We start from the raw sequence: 25,999 nt of genomic DNA, 5'->3' as shown, positions 1-25,999 counted from the left end.
TTATATCTTGTTTTTCGTCTGACTATACAAAAGTAGAGGAGAGCTACTTTGATAGATCAGGTTGACTGATAAGCTGTCTATATAAAGTAATGTGACAATGCATGGCATGAAGATATCACCAAATCACCGTATGCAATACTCAAAAAGACATCCAGAGCTTACCATATAGTCATCAACTACCCACCAACAGGCCGTGAGCTTTGGTTGGCTCTTAACTCAAATCCAAGAGCACAGCAAAATGTCAAAATATTCTATTCAAACTGGGTGACCTGTGAGAAAAACTTTGAAATTTTCCAAAGAAATACACACACCCCTCAACTTTTAATAAGGAGATTTGGTATTAATGCAAATGAGTCAACTATCCACAGGGGCTTGTTTAGTATAGGATAGCGATCGCCATTGACAGTAAAACCTCGTCTGACCCACTAAACAAGCCCCTGTGAACTACCCCACACAGTTCAAATGTAGAGGATGTGAGCAATTATATAAAGGCAACCATATAATCTTCAACAATGAAAAAAAAAAAACATACGGCATTGTCGGCAACAATAGTTCATGAATTGAAAAATATGAAACAGTTCAATTGAGAAAAATAACGGCCTATTTTAAAACAACATGAATTACGAAAAACACATATAAAAGACATCAACAAACGACAACCACTGAACTACATGCTCCTGAGTTGGAGCAGGCACATGCAATATATTGTGGCGTTTAACATGCTTGTAAACAGCTGGGACAGTTTTGTTACAGCACAGCATAAGAACAAACTATACAAATCATAAAATATTCCGAATCTTTTCACTAATTCATTATGATCTCTTATATATGGAGAAAAAATTAAAAAAAACTAACAATTCCAGAATTTTATTGTGAGTCTGTGCATGTATGGCGACACATGTCACCATCCTTATGTATTTTTTAGATAAATTGCTTCAAAGTTGACCGATATGCATATAATTTGGCAGAAAAAGGATGACATTTCTTAAATATAGAGTAACGTTTTTTTATTTTTTATTTTTGGTGACCTTCTGCTGTTGTTTTTTTCTATGGACGGGTTGTTGTCTCTTTGGCACATTCCCCATTTCCATTCTCAATTTTATTCTCCTCTTTGTACCAAGCTCCAAATTGTGTTGTCCATCCTACTTTCTTTTTGCCTTCCCCTGGAGATAAACAATATATTTTTAAATTATGAACTGCATTCCCTTTTTATTTAAATATTTCGAGGGTGGTTCTAGACTTGTTAATGTGACTGAAAGCCCAAGCTGGTATATGTCGTATGTCTATTTATTTATAAGCAATTCTAATTCCATATTTAAAATCCATGTAAATATGTTCTACTTCATTGTTAAAATTTTCCAGATGATAAAACATAGTGCTTAAACACAGACACTTGTTTCTATCCATTGGAAGACCCACTATCAATGTGCTTAAACTATAAGCAATTCAAAGAAAAACTAACGAACGTCGAATCACCAATTCACCCACTCCAATTTAGAACATAAAAGTAGCTCTTCCGTGACAAAAAAATAGTGTGTTTTTTTGTTTATCTCGTTGTTTAAATAAGGCTGCATTCTTTTTATTTTTCAGTCTTGTTTAAATCTCATTATGGAATTATTTGAAAAAACATGCCGTGATACAAGTTAAAAATATTATAATGACTGTGAAAAGATTGTGCATGTATATGATTACAATAACGGAACAATCATTTTATCTTCAAGGAGGGGGTATGTATTTTTTCTTTAAAGAATAACCTGATTCCCAAATGTAGTCAACAGAATATCCACTGCTAGAGTTACCATGTATTCTCTCATGGGAGCAGGCTTACATGGAATAAATGGAGTAAACCCGTTGATTTCATATAAACTGTGGAAAACATTTGTCATACAAAGAATGCTATACGGCTTTGGAATTCTAAATTTTACTTAGACTTATATTTTGAAATTGGAGAATTTTCAGAAAAAGACATTTAAACATTCTGCTATCTCTACCACAACGAACTGCAGATGCTGCAATATATATTTTGCTTGGAGCAGAATCCATTGAACAACTCGTCCACAAGGCAATGATTTCTCTATTCCTTAGAATTTCAAAAGATACAAATTAAATTGAGTACAAAATAGGAATCAGACAATTAGCGACAAAAGATGCTGGTATACCAAAGTGGATCATATTCTCAAGTCATATGGATTGCCCTCTGCGCATGCGCATGAGATAGTCTTAAATCCAAAGAAAAACTGGAAAAGATTTCCCCATGATATGATAGATTCAACATGGAAAACAAAATGGTCTGAGATAGCTGAAACAAAATCAACATTAAATTATATGGAAATAAGCAAATGGAATTTCCGAAGTCCTAATAATTGTTGGAGCAGTGTCAGAGACAACAAGAGAGATGTTGCTAAAGGCATAATTAAAGCCAGAATACTTACTGGAACGTATAAAACTCAAAGTATAAATAACCGCTTTGATTCAACAAAATCTGCAGAGTGCAAACTATGTAAGGAAGAAACAGAAGACTATAAACATTTTCTTGTGAATTGCAAAAGCCTTAACCCGGTCAGAAAAATTCACCATATCAGACTCAAACATTTGATGATTGGAAATCAGATCAACTACGACTACATCATTGAATCTGAAAATGATCTACTCCAATTATTATTTGACAGTTCCACCAATCGTCGGATACCAAAATCTCAATTAGTAGCTAAATGTATACATGGTATAGAAAGAATCTGCAAAGACTGGGTCATATGCATTACATACCAAGAGAGCAGAATTACAGTGAAATAAATATAACATTTATACTCTGCATATTAACTGCAAGAGTACAGAAATTCAGTGAAGGATAATGAACAATTGTACTTGACTCCTTGCTGATAAACAATCCATCATCTAAAATTCTAGCTAGTGCCGGTCATGAGAATGGGTATACATAGTAACATATCATCATGGTTATTAATGATATTTTTATTTGTCATTCCAACCTTAAATACTCCATTAAAATAGAGAATTAAACTTGTTGCTAGTTGATAAGTTATATCTAAATTGACCCTCAATGTTCTATTTTAACATAAATAATTGTTAAAATAAATTAACAACATGAATTAATGATTTTTTTTTTTTTTAGATTTTAATGAAACAATTTATTAATTTTAAGTTTTATCCATTTTTTTAATTTTTTTTTAAATTTTAAATCTAATCAGTGTTTTAATCTAATGGCAGTATATGAGCTGTACATTGTAAATACAAGTTTTTACCTTTTATCTAAGATCCCTAATTTGATGAATAAGATATTGTGGTCAAGCAGATTACAAAAACAAATATTCTGAATCCCGGTTTTCCCCCATACCTTATAAAACACAGTTAAATTTTGACCCTAATTTGGACCAACATGAAAACTGGGCCCGAAGCCTGCTCGGGTACGCGCACACACGCATCTAACTAATACAGACCGAGAACTGTGATAGGCCGAGTGTGTAATGAGCCGAGTTTTTTTGGGTCGAAATATCAAAGCTGGTTTGTAAACATGGCAGAAGGGTCAAAATCTGTGGAAGAATTGTGCATTGGATTTGAAGGTTTATCTGGCTTGTATGGGGGGAAAAAAAATCGTAAATCTAAGAAAACTTCAGTTACAAGTAGTGAAACATCATCATATCTCGGCGATTCAGTTGATAAATTTCCGTCAAGTACATCTAAATGGAATATATTTTGTCTGGAATCGCTAGGAATTTTTTACAACAAAAAATTTCACGATTCACCACAGGATATCCTGAATATGATTTACGAAGAAACAGGGGCCTTTCGACCTCTTTCGGAGCACCAAAAGTGCCATGTGGCAGATATAAAGAAAAGTATAAATTTCAATTTTCCTATAAGTGAAATAGCTGATATGTTAACAGACAAGGAAAAGGTTACATTGAGCAATGGAGAATCATTCTTTCCAGAGTTAGAAAAAGATATTGATGAATGGTAAATTGATGTATTCAGGCTAGTATCATAGTAGGATCTCCTGTAGTTGGTGATTGCAATACTGGTATACTAGTATTGTGCACAATACTGGTTAGTCTGGTATACAAATTTTGTACCAGTCGGTCCTACTAAAAAGCTCCCGGGGAAAGGAAAAAGCGCTGGGGGAAAGGAAAAAGCGCCTGGGGAAGGAAAATTAGCGCCCGGGAGAATAAAATAATAATATTTTATAACAATAAAGTTTTTCCTTAAAAAGAATAAATAATCATTGCTTGTTTTGTCCTTAATATGAATGTGGATATGATGCCTGAAGTCTAAAAATTTTGCAACTGCATGGTGAACACTAATTTATGCAGATGCTGATATACATTTATTATATCTTTTTTTTTTAAACTTAAACTGTTTCAATGGCTATGCTTATCAAGGTTTTAATGCTTAGTTTTAAATTTAAACCAAAATCCTGGCTTTTACGGTACATGTTTACTACTGCTTTATTTGCTGATGTATTATGTGTAACTCTTTTAATTTTGATAAAAGTAATATTAATCTGTGAAATTTAAGTCGTTTTTTTTTACATTTTTCATTTTGATATCGTTTTTGAAAAACATGCCTTTGATGTCAATTTTCCGCATAAACTGTGATCAATTATAATCAGTCTTTCGAAATAGTATTCATAAATTATATTATTGTTAAAATTGAAACATTCATACTTGTTTGATTACAAACATGACAAATGTCTATTGTCTGAATTTGAAAATTACTTGTCTTAAATTAAAAAAATTAATGTGCATAACTTATTTCATCAACACAAAGTTGTCTCATGCTAATAAAATATCTATATATTTTCCCTGGGCGCCTTTTCTTTTCCCCGGGCGCTATTTTTTCTTCCCCGGGCATTTTTTCTTTTCCCTGGGCGCTTTTTCTTCACCCGGGCACTCCCGGGCGCATTTTAGTAGGACCTGTACCAGTATTGTGGTTTTTTTTTTAAATAAGCAATACATATAGGTAATTAATCTTTTATTAAAGGTGTCACATATATATATACTTAATGATATTAACATATGAAAAGACAATTTTATAAGGAATAGGGCTCTTCACAGTTAGTTCAGCCATATTAGATAGGGGGCTGATTTTCATAGTGAAGGTTAACAAACAATTTATTACATTCTTCTATGTTTTCTTCCAGCTCTCTCTTTCCAAGACTCAATAGTATATTTTAGTGAATTTTATATTGACATTAATGCTGTCATGGCTGTTATAGCTTCTGTATCATCAGCATTGGTATTGTTTATTAACAGATGGCATTTCTGCAACCCCCACTTACAAAATTGATATTTATGTATCCAGTCTTTCTCTTATGCTTAGTAGATTTCAAGCTCGTTGAGAAAGCAACTGTGTTGCTTTCTTACTGTAGGAGTTCTTGTGTTATGCATGTACATGTATTAGTATTTGAGTATTTGTACCAGTAGATCGAGTACATTGTATATCTGCAACAAATTGTATTGCCCATGGTTCTGAATCAACTGCTTTAACTAGTGCTACCCTTAACATTTATGTTGAAAAACTAGTTAATTTGATTATAATCAGGTTTCCCTATTAAGCAACTTTTTATGTTAAATGGATACTGATACATGTATCTTGTATCATGTTTATTGAGAAAGATTAATAAAGACCAACAAATGCATACGCTCTTAGTATACATGTATTAAAATATCTGTAAAAAATATACATTTGTATGATGGCATACATGTAAATGCTGTTATAGGTGGCACGGTAGTATTCGCATTCCAGAATTTAGGTTGCTCTTTTGTGTACCCTACTTAGGTAAATGTATCTAAACAGTGTGATTGGACAAAAAATACAGTATCAACTGAACATACTTTACCAAACTGAGGGATGAATCAGGTGTAGGAAATATGAAATAATTTTACATACAGATGAAAATGAATTTTTGATAATTTTTTTAAATTTTGTATTCACTGCACCATAAAATACCTAAAAGTACTAGTGGCCTTAGGTTTTTAAAAATAGCAAAAAAAGTAAACGGTCATGATACATATTCAAATTCATTTCTGAATAGTAAAATGAAAGTACTTCAGTTAACTGTGAATGTAGAATTTTTTGCAGTGTTAGAAAGTGGTGAAAATTCTAAAAAGGCTATCATTATCCCTTATGGGCCAGGAAATACTACTGTGCCACCTTAAGTGTAATAATTTGCTTGAATTTATTACAATTAATAATAACTCAGTTAATAACATTAAGCTTTTATTTTATTTTATTTTATCTCAATTGAATTTTAAATAAAACATAGAAATATGATAAAATTATTAGCAATTATTTATATTTAATTAACAATGATTAACAATTGTTTGAATAACATGACTTAATTACAATAATCTTTTGGCTATTTGTACATGTACAAGTATAGTAATTATTTTTAACTGGTTATTAATTGATTTCACAATTATCCTCTATAATCTATAATCTTTTTAAGTTCATCATGTTCATGATGTTCATTTAATCTCCCTTTGAACTTCACTAGAATGAAATTCAAAACAGTGTGGCTGTGGCCATTGATTGACACATAAAATTCATCCATTGACTGGGACAATTTAGGTGAATGTTTGTATGTAACGACCACTGCTCACTATGTACTTTTTAAAGACACTTTAACCATGGGGTCACCAAAGGTTCTCAACACCTTAATAAAGTAATTCGAAAAATTAATCAGAAATAACACGATGTTTTCATTTATATCAATTATATAAATCAAAACATACAGGTTATTCCTGATTAATTTTTCGAATTATTTTATAATTAAAGGCGTTAAGAAACCTTTGGTGACCCCACAGTTTAAATTCGTAGGTACGTCGTGAACAGTGGTCGTTACAGACAAACGTTCACGTAAATTGTCCCAGTCAATGAATGAATTTAATGTGTCAATCAATGGCTACAGCCACTCTGTTTTGAATTTCATTCTATCTAATTTTGCTAAAAATCCATTTTTCATTATACACCTTAAAGTATAGTCAACAATACAACTACAATACTGGTATATCAGTATTGTACCAGTTTTGTTGTTTTAAAAAAAAAATACAATAATGGTACAAAATTTTTATACCAGTATTGTGGACAATACTGGTATACCAGTATTGCGATCTCCAACTACAGGAGATCCTCATAGTATATTAATATGAATAAAGTGTTGACATTTAAAGGTATCATCAGCTCAGTCAGTTTTTGTCAGTAGTCAGGACTTCTGTACTGACATGATTTTAAAAACTTTACTAAAATTGTCCAGTTATAAATTTTGAAATCATTAAGAAACTACAGGTAAGGTTTCATCCCCCTCAGACAAAGTTGGCTTTTGATGAATTTGGTTATTTATTTATGTATTTTTGACATATACATGATCATGATGATATAGCTCTTCAACGGTTTCGGTACTTCTACATCTTCGGATTTCAAATGTTTGGCTTTGAGTTTCGTGATGAAAGTAAATCCAGAAAAGCGCTTCAGACGCAAGAAATTATTAATTGTGTTGTTTTCAATTTTTTAAACATACTTCATATACTTTGGGAAGTCTCCTTTCTACCAAATCTTGATCTTGTCACTCATGTACAACAGGCTCTCAAAAACAGTGACAATTTCCATTATTCTGAAAGCCCACTCTTCTGACAGCCCAATACTCTGACAGGCCATTATTCCAATGTCTCATTATTCTGACAATGCATCTGTCTTACGTGTATGGGTAAATTTTCTCTAAAACTACCAACTCTGTTCTCCAATATATTTATGGTTGTCTATTTTGATGCCGATTATTCTTCTCATGCATAATATTTGTCTCAGTATATTGGATTTGATACTCATGCTTATTGCTACGCATACTGCTCAGTCCTTGCCCCTTTGTAAAGGACGTATAATATGTATAACTAACATTCTAATATACGTCCTTGCCCTTAAATCTTAAGTGTTCATCAATCATTTTACAATGTTTTATGGGTCTGTGTTTTTTATTTGTCTTTTTATTTCTGAGTTTATGTGTCAACTGTCATTCTCTGCTGTTTCTAGTTTGCTGGTTTTTTTTTTGTCTTGATCTACATGTATCTTCTTTTCACTAAACATGCTAGAGTTTCCCTCTTTAACGTATCATCAGATTAAGGTTTCACCACTATTAACTGCATAAATAAATTTATTAAAAGCTAACACAGTCACTACCTGCCATCTTTGGTCACAACACTTTCATGAATTTCTTCCCCTTGGCCTTGTGTAAATAAAACTCAGATGAATGATACATGTATATTAATTTAGTTGCTGAATAAGTGAATAATGTAGCGCAAGTCAAAATCAGAAAAACAAAGAGACAAATACAAACCCAGGTCCCAATTTTTTTTTTATATCCAGAGCTTATTTTAAAATCTAGATTAAAATGCCTCTATTATACATGTAGCATGTATAGTGGTTGGGGGAGAGGCAGGACTGATTAATTACAACAAAAATATTTTTTTATTTAACAGGAATGACAGACAAACCGACAATCACTTTTAAAGACCAAACAACCTAGTCATTTCTACCAGTGATTATTCCATAAAATTTTGTGTTAAGGTATTTCATGATTTGAGGAACAAAATATGATAAAAAAAAATTTGGGGTCACCGACTTAGTTTTGTCACTATAGCAACCTCAGTTTTGTGTTTTCCTGAATATTAACATAATATTTGATTAGAAATCTAAACTCTCCAAAACATCCTTTATATCAAACCTACAAGCATAATTCTTGTTTCACATTAAACAGTAGATTTGTATCTATCAAATAGCGGTTCAAGAGTTTAAGCCTCATATTGTTTTGATCTTTAAAAATATGATTTATTTGATTCCCTCCAAAAATAAAACGAAAAAATGAAAAACGTTTCCAGGTACACTACAGCTCAGGTGGATTTTGCTTTGTCCACCAGCCCACCATGGGAGTGGGCACTGGATGGGCAAAATCTCTAGCTTGATTTCATTTTATTTTATTTTGAATATTTCTTTCTTAAAAATAATTTCAGGCATTTTGTAAAATGCCTTGTAATTTTTCCAGGCATTTTGTAAAATGCCTAGAAAAATTAGTCATTAATGTATAATGACTGAATCTTGCAGGCATTTTATAGATTGCCTAAAATTTTTAGGCATTTTACAAAATGCCTAAATTTAGAAAATGCCTGTAACATATAAAAATTTCCGACCTTGTGTCAAAATCTATATTCCTAGATATTCTAGGAGAACCCAAATCCTCGTCTAGATTCAAAACTAGTGGAATAATGGGTCTAAGGGTGTCAGATCTGAGCAAACCTTGTGTATCTCTATTCTGACCCCTTGAATCTGGATTAGTTTCAGATCTGGGCATACCTTGCGTATCCCTATTCTGAACTATACTCTCGTTTTTATTTGCCCCTCTAACATTGGCCAACGATTGCATCATGTTAAATAAAGTGTCAAGCTTACTATCAAAATTGTCTTGCAAACCTTTGATTTTCTTGTCATATTCCTGTTGCAATGCAGATGACTTTGACGGCTTTTTCTTAGTTTTACCAGTGGTTTTGGTTCTGGACATATCTTTCTCATTTGCCGGTATAAAAGATGGCGTATCTTTGTTTACCTGAACCTCAGAATTCTCGTGCACCTCGAGATCGGATACCATACTCAAATATATTTAAATTTTCAATTTAAATGATATAGTAATAATACTTTGTTATTTAAAAAAGTCTTTAACAGAAAAAAACTAAATTTCTAATTTCAGAATACATAAAAGATTTTTTGAACAATTCTGTTTTTGGTTTAGGGAGTATGAGGTTTCCTTGAACAGCATTTCTCAAGGGGTATGGATTTCTGTCTGAAACATAATGAAACTTGTTAGTAAGATATGATGGGGCATCATTTTTAATGCACTTAAATGTCATCACTAACTTATGATATTTTATTCTCTGTTCAACTGTCATCCAGTTTAAATGTTTGAATAAGGGTGCAGAAGGAGCGAATGGGTCTGTTTCTAGTATTAATCTAGCAGCCCTCTTTTGTAATTTTAATATCCTTTTTAAACCCTCACTGCTACAACTACTCCACACTATACAACAATAATCAATTAGTGGCAAGATATAACCATTATAGAATAATTTTCTGCAGTCTAGATTTAGAAATTTTTTAATCTTTAATAGTAGATATAGTCTAGATGATATTTTTGAGCAGATCACATCAATTTGGTTTGTCCATGTGAGGGAAGGGTCAATTTTAATGCCTAAAAGACTTTCACATGTGGAAGATTGTATCACTTGATTGTTAATAGTTAAACAACTCTCATTGTAATGTGGCATTGCTCTTTGCTTCGTTCCAATAATCATATATTTTGTTTTATTTTTATTGATGAACATATTGTTATCATTGCACCATTCCTCTACACCATGTAAATCTTCTTGTACCTTTGACTGTAGAGTTTGATAACAATTACCAGAAAGATGTAAAGTTGAATCATCGGCATATAAATCAGTGCAACAATTTTGCATATAAATAGGAAGGTCGTTTATGTATAATATAAACAGAAGGGGGCCTAATATGGAGCCTTGGGGGACACCATACTTGATATAAAGTTTTTCAGAATGAGCATTACCAATTTGTACTTGTTGAGTTCTTTCATTCAAATATGATTTAAAAAAAGAAACAGCAGTATTATCAAATCCATAAATTTCAAGTTTTTTACAGAGAATATCATGATCTACTACATCAAAAGCTTTCTTAAAATCCAACAGGACTGCTAAGTTGATATTACCATCATTCATATCCTGTATCCATTTATCTATGATATTGATAAGGGCAGTTTGGCAAGAGTGTTCTTGTCGAAACCCAGACTGTGCTGGGTGTAAAAGATCTAATCTTTTTAGGTAGTCATACAAATGTTTTGAAACATGCTTTTCTAAAAGTTTTGATAAAACGGGAAGTACAGAAATTGGTCTATAATTTGTTGCCATGAATTTTTCACCAGCTTTAAAAACAGGGGTTACTCTTGCATTCTTTAGAACACTGGGTAATGTACTTGTATCTATTATTCTGTTAAAAATGTAAGTTAAAGATGACGTTATGAAAGGAGCACTCAATTTTAAAATTTTTGGTCCTATGTTATCAGATCCGGTGGATTTATTAATGTCAAGTTTGATCATCTCATTAAATAGACCATTTATTGTGACTGGTGGAATTGAAAATTTTACTTGTTCTGACTTAGTAAATTTCTTTTGTACAAATTGATTTAATTTTGCATAATCATGAGTTTTGCTCATACATCTGTCAGTCCTCAGGTTTTCAACACAAGATGTAAAAAACTTATTACTGTGCTTATCCAGTGACCTTTGGGGTATCACAATAGCAATGGCCAAAACAGTTTACCAAATTGCAGTTAGATTTCTTCTCCAACTAACTGATCAACTGGTAAAATGTTTTAGCAGATTGCTCAAGTGAAATGTTGTTAGTATGAAGTGAGTGCTGTGAAATCAAAAGTAATACTTACCATCCAGATCCAGTTAGTTGATACCTTTGTCAATTGTTTCAAACACAAAAATGACTTACTATAGTATGAGTCACTGAATAAGAAGGTCTAATTTTGACATGGAAACTTCTATCATGAATATTATTATAGATAGAGATAAACTGTAAACAGCAATAATGTTCAACAAAGACAGATCTACAAATAAGTCAACTTTACCAAAATGGTCAGTTGACCCCTTAAGGAGTTATTGCCCTTTATAGTCAATTTTTAACCATTTTTCGTAAATTTTTGTAATCTTTTACAAAAATCTTCTCCTCTGAAACTACTTAGACAAATTTAACCAAACTTGTCCACAATCATCATAAGGGTAACTCGTTTCAAAAATGTGTTTGATGACCCCGCCCGCGAACCAAGATGGCTGACATGGCTAAAAAATAGTACATAGGGTAAAATGCAGTTTTTGGCTCATATCTCTGAAACCAAAGCATTTAGAGCAAATCTTGCAGGATAAAATTGTTCATTAGGTCAGGATCTATCTGCCCTGAAATTTTCAGACCAATCAGGCAACACGTTGTTGGGTTGCTGCCCCTGAATTGGTAATTTTAAGAAAATTTTGCAGCTTTTGGTTATTATCGTGAATATTATTATAGATAGAGATAAACTGTAAACAGTAATAATGTACTGCAAAGTAAGATCTACAAATAAGTCAACATGACCAAAATTGTCAATTGACCCCTAAAGGAGTTATTGCCCTTTATAGTCATTTTTTTACAATTTTCATAAATTTTGTAAATTTTTGTAATTTTTTACAAAATATTTTCCACTGTAACTACTGGGCCAAGTTCATTATAGATAGAGATAATTGTAAGCAGCAAGAATGTTCAGTAAAGTAAGATCTACAAACACATCACCATCACCAAAACACAATTTTGTCATGAATCCATCTGTGTCCTTTGTTTAATATGCACATAGACCATGGTGAGGGACACAGGCTCTTTAGAGCCTCTATTTATGGTTGTGTAACCAATGAAAGGCAAATATTTCATACAAGAATAGAAGCCAAATATTTCATTGGATTACAGTTTATGTTAAGGAAAATTTTACCCCAAATTGTACCTTGTCCTATAAACATTAAGGAAGATCAAAATCAGTGACAAGAAAAGCATGAACAAAAAACCTCACAAAAATATTTAGCCCTTGACATATTTAAAATCCATGAAATATTGTAACCACCTTAAATAACTGATTAAAACAAGATCGCAATCGATTGACTCGACCTAAATTATCAAATCCTGGTACCCTGTATATGAAAATGATGAAAGGTTAATTTTGAAAATGGTTCTTTTTGTAGTATAGGATTGGTCGAGGAAACCATGATCAAGGATGTACGTGTTGTGGCAGTTCCAGACTTAACTTTCATAATTTCATCAAATGAAATGCTTGATGTAACGGATGTAACACAGATACAGATAATGACAGTTGCAGAGGTACTTCTTCATATATAAATAAAGTAAAAAAATTTCAGGCTTGTGTGTCAACAATTAATTTTCATTTCCAATGTATGCAGATTTCTTAAGTCTAGTCTTGTAAGTGCTCTCCTGTGTACTATTCTTGCCAAATATTTAAAGAATTTATATCGAAGGTTTATATCAGATGGCTTAAAATTTCTCCACTGATTTTTTTCAAAAAACTAAAATCCATGAACATGTACCATGAAAATATAAACTATGTATCAGATATCAGAATGCAATTTTTACTCAACTGGCCCAAAGGGCCAAGTGAGCTTTTCTCATCACTTGGCGTCCATCGTCGTCGTCGTCCCTTAACTTTTACAAAAATCATCTCCTCTGAAACTACTGGTCCAAATTAAAGCAAACTTTGCCTAAATCATCCTTAGGGTATCTAGTTATAAAAAAACTATCCGATGACCCCGCCCATCAACCAAGATGGCCACCATGGCTAAAAATAGAACATGGGTGTAAAATGCAGTTTTTGGCTTATATCTCTGAAACTAAAGCATTTAGAGCAAATCTGACATGGGGGTGAATATGTTCATCAGGCCAAGATCTATCTGCCCTGAAATTTTCAGATGCATCAGACAATCCGTTGTTGGGTTGCTGCCTCTGAATTTGTAATTTTAAGGAAATTTTGCAGTTTTTGGTTATTATCTTGAATATTATAATAGATCAGTCAGGGCCATTACTTAAACAAGTAACAATTAAAATTACCTATACAAGTAATGTTGAAAACGAGGCTAATTTAAATATAACTTATATAAGTTATTTTTCTAAATATTATTTTTATAGGTGTTTAAGAATACAGATTTTACTAGCTTTAAATAATTTTCACAGTTATCTGGTTATTTTTCCCTTGATATATAAAAACTAATTCTTCAGAAACACTAATTAACTTTCCAACGCACTTATCTTTCATAACGACGCTTCTGGGTCAAAGATTGGTCTCTTGGGACTATTAAATTATCATTTTCCTCTAAAATCTTGAAGGTAGACTGATATAAATAGATTGATACTTGTGAATTAATTAAGACCTGAAGTTATTTATAATTTGTAACCTAATTCAATTATGTGCCTTTAATAGGTAAGTGTAATTGCTATTTTTTTTCAAAAATGTTAAAAATAACTTATTCAAATAATATTTTTGTCATTATTTTCAAAGTAACCCTTTATCTCTATACTCCTCTCAAATCTGATAAATTCTTTATTTTATCATATAAAATGGTGTTTTAAAAATCATGAAAACTACATTTAGTCTATGTTTCTATTGAAAATTAAAATAACTCTATTAAGTAATTTTATTATTTTTAAAATAAAAAATTACTTATATATTAGGTAATTAAAAAAAATAACTTGTTTAAGTAACGCCCCTGACTGATAGATAGAGATAAACTGTAAACAGAAAAATTGTTCAGCAAAGTCATGAAAGTAAGCTCTACAAATAAGTCAAACATGACAAAAATTGTCAATTCACCCCAAAAAGAGTTATTGCCCTTTAAAGTCATTTTTTCACAATTTTTCGTAAATTTTTATACGACCGCAAAAAAAATTTGTGGTCGTATATATATATATATATATTGGTATGACGTCGTCGTCGTCCGAAGACCGATTGGTTTTCGCACTCTAACTTTAGTTTAAGTGAATGGATCTCTATGAAATTTTACCATAAGGTTCAATACCACAAAAGGAAGGTTGGGATTGATTTTGGGGATTATGGTACCAACAGTTAAGGAATTAGGGGCCAAAAATAAGCATTTTTGTAACTCCCTGACATAACTTGTGTGTTAGTGTATGGATCTCTCTTGAAATTGTACCAAAAGGTTCCATATCACAAAGGGAATGTTTGGATTGATTTTGGGGGTAATTGCCTTAAAATTTTAGGAATTAGGGGCTAAAAAAGGGGCAAAAAACAAGCATTTTTCTAGTTTCATGACAATAACTTGTGTGTAAGTGTATGGATCTTTCTGAAATTGTACTGCAAGGGTCCATATTACAAAGGGAAAGCTGGAATTGAGTTTGGGGGTAATTTCCCAAAACGTTTAGGAATAAGGGGCCAAAAATGGGCCAAAAATAAGCATTTTTCTAGTTTCCAGACAATAACTTGTGCAAGTGTATGTATCTCTCTGAAATTGTACTGGAAGGTTCCATATCACAAAGGGAATGTTTGGATTGATTTTGGGGGTAATTGCCTCAAAATTTTAGGAATTAGGGGCCAAAAAAGGGGCAAAAAACAAGCATTTTTCTAGTTTCATGACAATAACTTGTGTGTAAGTCTATGGATCTTTCTGAAATTGTACTACAAGGTTCCATATCACAAAGGGAAAGCTGGAATTGAGTTTGGGGGTAATTGCCCAAATGTTTAAGAAAAGGGGGCCAAAAATAAGCATTTTCCTAGTTTCCAGACAATAACTTGTGTTAAGTTATGGATCTCTCTGAAATAATACTGCAAGGTACCATACCACAAAGGGAAGGCTGGGATTGATTTTGGGAGTAATTGCTTCAAAATTTTAGAAATTAGGGGCCAAAAAGGGTAAAAAAACAAGAATTTTTCTAGAGTCAGGACAATAACTTGTGTGTAAGTGTATGGATCTTTATGAAATTGTACTACAAGGTTCCATATCACAAAGGGAAAGCTGGGTTTGAGTTTGGGGGTAATTGCTTTAAATGTTTAGGAATATGGGGCCAAAAAGGGGCCAAAAAAACAAGCATTTTTCTAGTTTCCAGACAATAACTTGTGTTCAGGTGTATAGATCTCTATGAAATTGTACTGCAAGGTACCATACCACAAAGGGAAGGCTGGGATTGAGTTTGGGGGTGATGAATCATAAGGGGGTTCACAAAATAAGGGGGGGGGGATTTTTTTTTACTTTTTTTTACTTTAAAATTTTCCATTTTAAATTGGTTATTTCTGATTTATATATAAAAGCAAATGATAATGATATGGTTTGAATAGGTAAATTAAAAAATTTTTTAGTTCTTAGAGCACATTCTGTGTCAGAAACCTATGCTATGTCAAATATTTAATCACAATCCAAATTCAGTGCTGTATCAAGCTTGAATGTTGTGTCCATACTTGCCCCAACTGTTCAGGGTTCGACCTCTGCGGTCGTATCAAGCTGCGCCCAGCGGAGCATTTTATTGTAGTCTTTTACAAAAATCTCCTCTGAAACTACTGTGCCAAATTAAACCAAACTTGGCCTAAATTATGCTTAGGGTATCTTCTTTAAAAAATGTATCTGATGACTACACCCATTGACCAAGATGGCTGCCATGGCTAAAAATAGAACCTGGTGGTAAAATGCAGTTTTTGGCTTATATATCTGAAACTAAAGCATTTAGAGCAAATCTGAGAAGGAGTAAAATTGTTCATCAGGTACAAATCTTTCTGCCCTGAAATTTTCAAATGCATCAGACAACCTGTTGTTGGGTTGCTGCCCCTGAATTGTTAATTTTAAGGAAATTTTGCAGTTTTTATATGCCCGTTTACGGGTCGTATTATGGTATACCGTTGACCGTCTGTCCGTCAGTCCTTCGTCAACATGTCGGACATTAACTCAAAAAAACTTTAACCAATATGCATGAAACTTTGGTGAATTGTTTATATCTATTGACGTGAGCTCCCTTTCATTTTTTATAAATTTCAGAATTACCGTTTCCGAGTTTTGGGGTTTTATTCATATAACCAATTCCAAGTTCTTTGGCTACATTTATTCAGAAACCTATAATATGTCAAATATTTAATTACAATCCAAATTCAGACCTGTATCAAGCTTGAATATTGTGTCCATTTTTGCCCCAACTGTTCAGGGTTGGACCTCTGGGGGCGTATCCAGCTGCGCTCAGCGAAGCAGTTTATTGGTTATAACCTTGAATATTATAATAGAAAGAGATAAACTGTAAACAGCAAAGTAAGCTCTACAAATAAGTCACCATGATCAAAATTGTCAATTGACCACTTCAGGAGTTAATCTTCTACAAAAATTTTCTGCTCTGAAACTACTGGGCCAAGCTCATTATAGATAGAGATAACTGTAAGCAAGAATGTTTAGTAAAGTAAGTTCTACAAACAAGTCACTGACACAAAAACAGAGAGTTTTGTCATGAATTCTATTCTTGTCTTAAAAAATGTAGAGTGTCCTATGTTTAATATGCACTGCAACACATAGACCAAGGTGAGCAACACCGGCTCTTAAGAGCCTCTAGTTATTATTGCGATATTAAACCAGTCAAATTATTTGTATAAAGAAACCTTGCAATAATTTCTGAATGTACAGTAGTTATTAATTATGAATTAGTGGGTCCTATATGGTTTTCCTTGTTCTTAGGTTAAAGTTTCAACCAATGATTCATTAGTTGATCAAAAGATTCATGATACTAGACAAAAACCAGAGGCTATTGATAAGGAGACACTTCAAACTATGGATCCATCAAAGATAAGAGGATTTAGCCAACATGTTGGACAGCTGATCATTGGACTAGGCAATTCTTGCTTCATAAAACAATGTCTTGGCCTTTTGCTCCATGAGACAAAGGTAATGTTAATATATAGCTTATTGATTAAAATGTTTCGATCAACTCTTAAATGATCAATACTTTCAGTCCAGTAAAATTAATGATCCCTTTTGATAGATAAATGATATTTTCTATAAAATTGCATTACTATCAGTACAAATCAGTTTAGTTATTTGGATGCCTTGCCCCGATGTCATGGTCTAGCGACTTCGTATTAATTGTCAATGCTGCTGTCCCTCAAATTGTCTTTTTCAGAATTTTCTGCTGACAGCAAGACATTTCTCTGTGTCAGCAGTTTATTATACCCCACACAACAAATAAGGACTTACTATGTAGATGTGCATATCGACAGCAAATTACGATTTTTTTTTGTAGGAGTTATGCCCCTTTAACTTAGAATTTTGGCCAAAATATACTACTGCAACAGTTTGTCATCCCAACTTCTCTGAAACCACACAACAGAATTTCATGAAACTTTGTAGATAATAAGGACTTACTATGTACATGTGCATATCGACAGGAAATTACGATTTTTTTTTTTTTGTAGCAGCTATGCCCCTTTTACTTAGAATTTTGGCCAAAATATACTACTGCAACAGTTTGTCATCCCAACTTCTCTGAAACCACACAACAGAATTTCATGAAACTTTGTAGATAATAAGGACTTACTATGTAGATGTGCATATCGACAGGAAATTACGATTTTTTTTTTTGTAGAAGTTATGCCCCTTTAACTTAAAATTTTGGCCAAAATATACTACTGCAACAGTTTGTCATCCCAACTTCTCTGAAACCACACAACAGAATTTCATGAAACTTTGTAGATAATAAGGACTTACTATGTAGATGTGCATATCGACAGGAAATTACGAATTTTTTTTTGTAGGAGTTATGCCCCTTTAACTTAGAATTTTGGCCAAAATATACTACTGCAACAGTTTGTCATCCCAACTTCTCTGAAACCACACAACAGAATTTCATGAAACTTTGTAGATAATAAGGACTTACTATGTAGATGTGCATATCGACAGGAAATTACGATTTTTTTTTTTTGTAGAAGTTATGCCCCTTTAACTTAAAATTTTGGCCAAAATATACTACTGCAACAGTTTGTCATCCCAACTTCTCTGAAACCACACAACAGAATTTCATGAAACTTTGTAGATAATAAGGACTTACTATGTAGATGTGCATATCGACAGGAAATTACGAATTTTTTTTTGTAGGAGTTATGCCCCTTTAACTTAGAATTTTGGCCAAAATATACTACTGCAACAGTTTGTCATCCCAACTTCTCTGAAACCACACAACAGAATTTCATGAAACTTTGTAGATAATAAGGACTTACTATGTAGATGTGCATATCGGCAGGAAATTATGATTCAATTTTTATTGTAGGAGTTATGCCCCTTTAACTTAGAATTTTGGCCAAAATATACTACTGCAACAGTTTGTCATCGCAACTTCTCTGAAACCACACAACAAAATTTCATGACACTTTGTAGATAATAAGGACATACTAATATGTAGATGAGCTTATTGCAGGAAATTACGATTCAATTTTTTTTCTAGGAGTTATGCCCCTTAGAACTTTTTTGGCCCAATTATACTACTGCAACAGTTGAAACTTTGTAGTTTATGAGGACATTATATGTTAATTGTGCATATCCACAAGAAAATTTTTATCAGTTGACTTTTGTAGAGTTATGAGTCTTTGAACTTAGGAATCTGGTGAGATTTTGTTTGTTAAGTGACAATGTGGGGGTGTGGGGTATGTGAGGTTCTTTAATTTTTTTATTAAAATTATTTTTAGGGTTTCCCCTTAGCAAATCATGGACTTTGCAAGGGGGAGGGGTATCATTTTGTGGAGCAAGATCACTGGGTACTTCTACTTTTTTTCCAGTGTGCTATATTCACAAATATCAGAACTTTAAAGTGTCTTTTATACCATCTCTTGGGCAGGTAACAAGTAACTTTCTAGTGGTATACTAATTAAGTATAACTGATTTTTCTTTTCAGATACTGATAACATGCCTGTCTACATCACCCAGGTATTGTAATCATATCAAAGATAAATTAGGTCCAGAAGACAAAGCTACTCTGCATTTCATTGGACCTTATGATATATTAAAGGCAAGGGAGAGGAGCCAGCTGATAAAAGCTTTTCTACGTTTAGGAAACCGACAAAGATTAGGAATATCAAAAGTATAATCTGCCTTTTGTGTTACTAGAATCTGCTCACCCTATCAAAGCTAAAGTGAATACCAAAGTTGATTCATAGTAATGAATATAGAGGTGTAATACCACCAAATCATGGTACGTCACATCCGGTTGCATACGAAAGTAGGTCTTAAAAAATATTCCCTTGAATTTGACCGTTGTAGGTAATTAATTCTACATTTTATTGCAGTAAAACTATTTCTGTGTCATAAACATATGTCTTGGGTATTTCAAAACACCATTATTTTTTATTTGTGATTTCTATAGAAAATTTTGTAATCTTGAGGTTACATGGTTACTAAACCTTGTACACAGATAGAATAAGGGGAGAAATTTGATTGGTTAACTTCCAATGATTGTTATTTTCTTATATGCAATGAAATGTTATGTGAAACTTTTTCTATAGAACTGGACAGGATAAAACTTTACTCATGCCAAGTATTTCTTTATTTGAAACAAAGATAAATTCTGCACAATTTTTTGAAAAGTGCAAATTTAACAAAGACCAATAGGGGAAAATCAATGGTGGTATTACACCTAGAGGTGGAATCTCTTAAAATACATTTATTTTTTAGTACAAAATCTTAGTGAAATTGTTGCCACAACATTTTGTAATTCAAGAACAAAGCAACAAAAAGTTTATTTATACAGCATCAGAGCTAGATATATAGATATGTATATATATTAACATTATTGTGACATAGGAAATGTACTAGAAAATGCAAGAATGGTGAAATTCATCTATTATCCATTACTTATCATCCCCTGTTTGACACATTGCAAGGGACATAGAAATACCCTGCATCCATCCAGTCTTGTAAGTGCTCTCCTGTGTACTATTCTTGCAAGATATTTATAGAATTTATATCGAAGGTCAGCAATGTCTAGAACAAGTTTGAAAAATCAGTGCAGATCAATTTTTATGCCCCCACCATAGCGGAGGGGCTATTGCGATTTACCCTTGTCCGTCTGTACGTCCGTCCCAAAATTGGTTTCCCTTCTCTAACTTTAGTTTGCCTCAACCAAATGTTATGAAATTTATACACAATGCTTATTACCACAAAACACAGATCAAGTTTGAATTTTGGTGGCGTCACTTTTACTGTTCTAAAGTTATGCCCTTCTACAAATGGAAAAATTGTTGACTTTTTGGTATCCCTTCTCTTACTTTAGTTTGCCTCAACCAAATGTTATGAATCTTATGTTGTGTTTTGTGTACTATTGTTTGTCTGTTTGTCTTTCTCTTTTGTAGCCATGGCGTTGTCAGTTTATTTTTGATCTAGGAGTTTGAATGTCCCTCTGGTATCTTTCGCCCCTCTTATATGCACAATGCCAATTACCACAAAACACAGATCATGTTTCAATTTTTGTGGCGTCACTTTTACCGTTCTTGTATAAAAATTACCATCATGTAACATCTATCAGCCCAGCCCTGACATATAAAAGTATATTTACAGTAAACATCTTATTTATTTGTAAACCTGTTTTCTCTTAACCATACATACAGATTTTATTACTATTTGCCTTTTTAGTTCACCTGGCACGAGGTCCATTGTGAGCTTTTGACATCACTTATTGTCAACTGTCGTCTTCTGTTAAATTATACATAGATCATCTCCTCTGCAACTACTGAACCAAATTTAACCAAACATGGCAAAAATTATCAACAGGATATCTATTTTAAAAAGTGTGTCATCTCAACCTGCCTGCCGACAAACATGGTTCACATGGCTAAAAACATAAGAGCAATTTTTGTCTATTAACTTGAAAGCGCTATAGATAAAGAAAATTGGGCAGGAACAAATATTTCAGAATGATGAGATCTACATAATATCATTTGACATCAAAACTGTCAGATCACTTCTTATACGAGTTATTGCCCTTAATTGAGTTTAGTAAAAAGTTATGTTTGCCTATTATTTCGAATTATGATAGATAGACAGAAACTTTAAATAGCAAAAATGATCAACAAGACAAGAAAATTCATAAATAAGTCAACATTATTGAAATCGCCAGTCAACCCCTTATTGAAGTTGTTGCCCTTTAATGACGATGTTTCCCTATTTTTTCCAGGATTGCCAATTTCTTGAAAACTATGATAGATAAATAAAACTTAAAAATGCAAAAATTATTGGCAAGACAAGATCAACAAATAAGTCAATATTTTGCAGTTTTGTCTATTTCCTTGAAAACTATATAGATAGATAAAAAATTGTAATAGAAAAATGATCACTAAGACAACATCTACAGATAAGCCATAATGGCTGAAATCTTTAGTTGATTTGTTTAAATTTTTTGAGTTATTTACCATTTAATGATAATTATTACTATTTTTTTTCCTTCTTGCCTTTTATCTTGAAAACTATAATAGATATATAGAAACTTTAAAAACAAAAAAATATTCAGCTGAATAGAATCTACAAATGCGTTAAAATGACTTAAATTGCAAGTTAACTAATAAAGTTATTCTCCTTTTATGATGATTTTTACTTAAAAGTGGCCATTCTGAAAGATGCAGGTGAGCAACACAGGCTCTTTAAGAGTTTTGTTTATTGACAAAAGCATTAAAAGACAGGTGTTAATTTTTAACTGAATGTATTTGACTTTGTTCTTATATCTATATTGTTATTCTTATTTGTGCATATGCAAAAATGATGGCAGTTATTTATACACATTAATAGATAACTTGTAAAAGAAATATGTGATATTTAAACAAAAAATAATCTACTTGATTGTGTTTTACTTTGAATATAAGTTTGCTTACTATTATTATGGACAATAAAATCAATTCTTACTTTGTTTCTGTTTAAGATGATGAATTGTGCAGGAACATATATATAAATAGTAACAATATAATGCATTGAACTTTCTTGACCAGATTTTATTTTTACCTGAACCACAACAAAACTTCAGACTCGCCTATAAAATGCTATATTTATGAGTAACTACACATTCAAATAATTTATTTAATAAATAGTGTTTTTTTATTTTAATCAGTATATTACGGGTGAAATATTCTATATATTAACTAAATTTTTAAAGAGAGTTTTCAATTGCAAAAATTGTACTTGCTAAACATGTAATCAATTTGAATGATTAGTTGAAATCAAGTACAAATACTTTATTTATATATAACTTATCTGAATTTGTAAATTGGTGTGAAATTTTAAAGTTATTACTCTTTACTTTGAATCATTTACATTTATATATATATATATGTATATACACTTATAACATTCATAACATTATTGCAAAATTAATTTTAATCAATATAAAATTTCATTTCATTTTTGTATACATTATTTAACGATCATAATTATGTGAACTATCTGATGTTGCTACATTTTGCATTTATTCATCTACATATATGTATGTCTCACCTTGCAACATCACTATCATATTTGAATCATTTATTGTTAAATGTTCATTCACTATTTGTATATATTAAATGAATATATGTGTATAATTTGTAGTTAATCATTATCTTAAAATAAATTTGTAAGTGGTGGTTATATGAGAAAATAAATTTGTAAGTGGTGGTTATATGAGGAGTGTTTTTGATTTACTACAAAAAATACTCGTTTTGATGTTGAAATCTAGATACAGGTACACCAGTCTTCATTTTAGTTCTTTAAATTTTGGACTCAAAAAGAGATGTGACAAAGCACAATGAAAATTAGTTTTTTCTTCTACTTTGCAAATTAAGTTAAATGTTGAAGGTTTTTTGGCTAAAGATCTATGGGTTTTATTTCAATTCCTGAATACTTACATAATTATGTTACTTCGTGTGGAATTTTGTTTGACCACTGTCTAACATATCCCACTGTCCACATAGGGTAGTTGGTTTGTCTAGCTAACTCCTACAGTGTTCTAGCTAGAACATTTATATTATGTAGGGTGTTAGTACATATTCTAAAGGTGTGCACATTATCAGGATTTGCATGTTCCTTATATTTTCCACAAATGAAAGGATGTTGAACTTTCTCATTTTTAACTCACTTGGGGTGCACAGAAATGCTATGTTGAGGTATATGTACATTTAGTGTTTGTACCAAAAATATCAGATGACTTATTAAAGTGTAACCCCATTAAAATGAAGATTGTTTGCTAGTTTCCATGTTTTTACCTGAATACTTAAAACTTATATTATATCGTAAGAAACTGCCATAGGAATTAATAATCAGCAAAACAAGATCTGTAGAACATTGTAGAAAATAATGTCATAGTGATTGACCTTATATAACACAGGTCCCTGGTGTACATAACATAGGAGGCTGTAGTGCACCTTGTATAACACAGGTCCCTGTTGAATGTAACAGGAGGGTGTAGTGCACCTTATATACATGTAACACAGGTCCCTGTTGAATGTAATAGGAGGGTGTAGTGCACCTTATATAACACAGGTCCCAGGTAAATGTAAACAGCAAAAATGTTCAGCAAAGTAAGATCTACAAAAAAGTTTAACGACAAAAACTATCAATTGACCCCTTAAGGAGTTAATGGCCTTTAAGGACAATTTTTAAGTTTCTAACTTTTAAAATCTTCTCATATGAATCTAGTATAAATTTTGTATTTTATTTCTTTGTACATGTTGTATGTCAAGAAACATAGACACTGGCTAAAATGGAACATATGGGTAAAATGCATTTATATGCTTTTGAAGAAAATATGACCGATACAATGAACATTTAAATGGCATTTTTAAGCCACTCATTAATATGGGCGCATTGCATTTGCACCAATTTTTTCAAAAATCCAATCTTTCATTTGCGCCACAAGGTTATATTTCATTTGCGCCAAAAATAAAAACTTCATTTACACCATTTTACATGTATTGTATAGAGGAAAAGTTCAATATCCGTGAATAACATTTGTGTTTACAATATTCCCCCTGGAGAACTGAAGGAGTTCATACACATTTCTAATACAAAACTGAGAGTCACTAAGGTTTGGAATTATATAGTTTGAGGTGTCAAGATGGACATTAATATTGTCAATTTAGAGACAAACAAACAAAATGGTCTGTATTTTTAGGATGGACACACATATATGTTATCATATGTTCTGAAAAATTTGGAAAGCCAGAAGACAAAAAAAAAAAAACAATTATTAAAACTTAGAATGAACATGCTTGTCGAAATATTATTTTCAAATCAAACAGAGAATAAATTAGTCATATGAAATGAGTGAGTGGTGAAAAATAATGTTTATCCTATTCTTGATCCAATGTATGTATATATCATAAACTTAGTCCTTTGTGCACGATTTTATCATTTTTTATGCAAATATATTGTATAATCGTCAATTTTTTCTCTCTGCCTGTTATGATTTAACAAATATGGCTTCTCATTAAATGCCATGGTAAAAACCTAAGGTATTCATAACAAATATGTGATAATGAAACTTTCCATATAGTCATAAAAGACATATGCATATTTTTTTTAATTTTGAGGTTTCTTATGACTTTAAATATTTATATTACCATAGTATGTTAGTTTTCTCATTCTTATTGTTTTACATTTGTCAGTTTGGGGCCTTTAATATCGACTATACGGTAAGGGCTTTCATTGTCAAAGGCCATACGATGATCTATAGTTGTTAATTTCTATGTCATTTTGTTTCTTGTAGAGAGTTGTTTCATTTTTTTTGGCAATCATATTACATATTTTTAAATCAATTTTAATAAATTTAGTTTTTTTTTTTTTTTTAGAGCAAACAGGTACAATTCTTCATTTATCCTCTTTGTAAATACCCTGTAATCATCATTTTTTGGGGCGAATGGAAGAAAACAACATTAATTAACTATATACCTGTGTTTACCAGTAAAATGGCGCAAATGAAATATGGTTTGTGGCGCAAATGAAAGATTTTTTTGGCGCAAATGAAATGCCAATTGACGCAAAAGCAAAGCACTGATTAATACATATTGAAAAACAAAAATACCAGGTGAACTATATAGGCTCCTTAGAACCTGTAGAAGCCACTTTTTAAATGTTATCATTACTATTTACTTAATCTTGAATCAAACATTTAGGGCACTCTATATGACTACCATTATTTATATCAGAGACATATAATACAAGAGATTGGCAACTCGGCGAAATCCCGTAATATCACACGGCCACATTTAAATCTCGCGAGATCTCTTTGGGTAATAGAGTTATTATCAAAGTATTAAAAGTACTCGAGGTAATGGTGAATGTTTAAGCATAAATTAACTGTTTCAGTGTTAAATTTAACATAATTAATGAAATAATTTGAGTTCATACAT

General features: G+C 31.9%; 2 long non-coding RNA genes across 2 annotated transcripts; one reads left to right on the top strand and one right to left on the bottom strand.

The window, feature by feature from the left end:
- Nucleotides 1-851: 851 nt before the first annotated feature.
- LOC143072804 (uncharacterized) lies at nt 852-9,630 on the bottom strand. The gene is made up of 2 exons (XR_012977318.1): nt 9,475-9,630; nt 852-1,163 (listed from the first exon to the last, which is right to left on the bottom strand). It is a non-coding gene; the product is annotated as an uncharacterized LOC143072804 (long non-coding RNA).
- LOC143072803 (uncharacterized) lies at nt 3,551-21,189 on the top strand. Its single transcript, XR_012977317.1, has 5 exons — nt 3,551-3,972; nt 12,834-12,969; nt 17,322-17,528; nt 19,528-19,803; nt 20,272-21,189. It is a non-coding gene; the product is annotated as an uncharacterized LOC143072803 (long non-coding RNA).
- The last annotated feature ends 4,810 nt before the right edge of the window (nt 21,190-25,999 follow it).

The sequence above is a fragment of the Mytilus galloprovincialis genome, chromosome 4 (assembly GCF_965363235.1).
Source record: "Mytilus galloprovincialis chromosome 4, xbMytGall1.hap1.1, whole genome shotgun sequence".
NCBI classification, from domain to species: Eukaryota; Metazoa; Mollusca; class Bivalvia; order Mytilida; family Mytilidae; genus Mytilus; species Mytilus galloprovincialis.
Note: the sequence above shows the minus strand (reverse complement) of the source record. Positions and strands in the feature narration are given on the sequence as shown.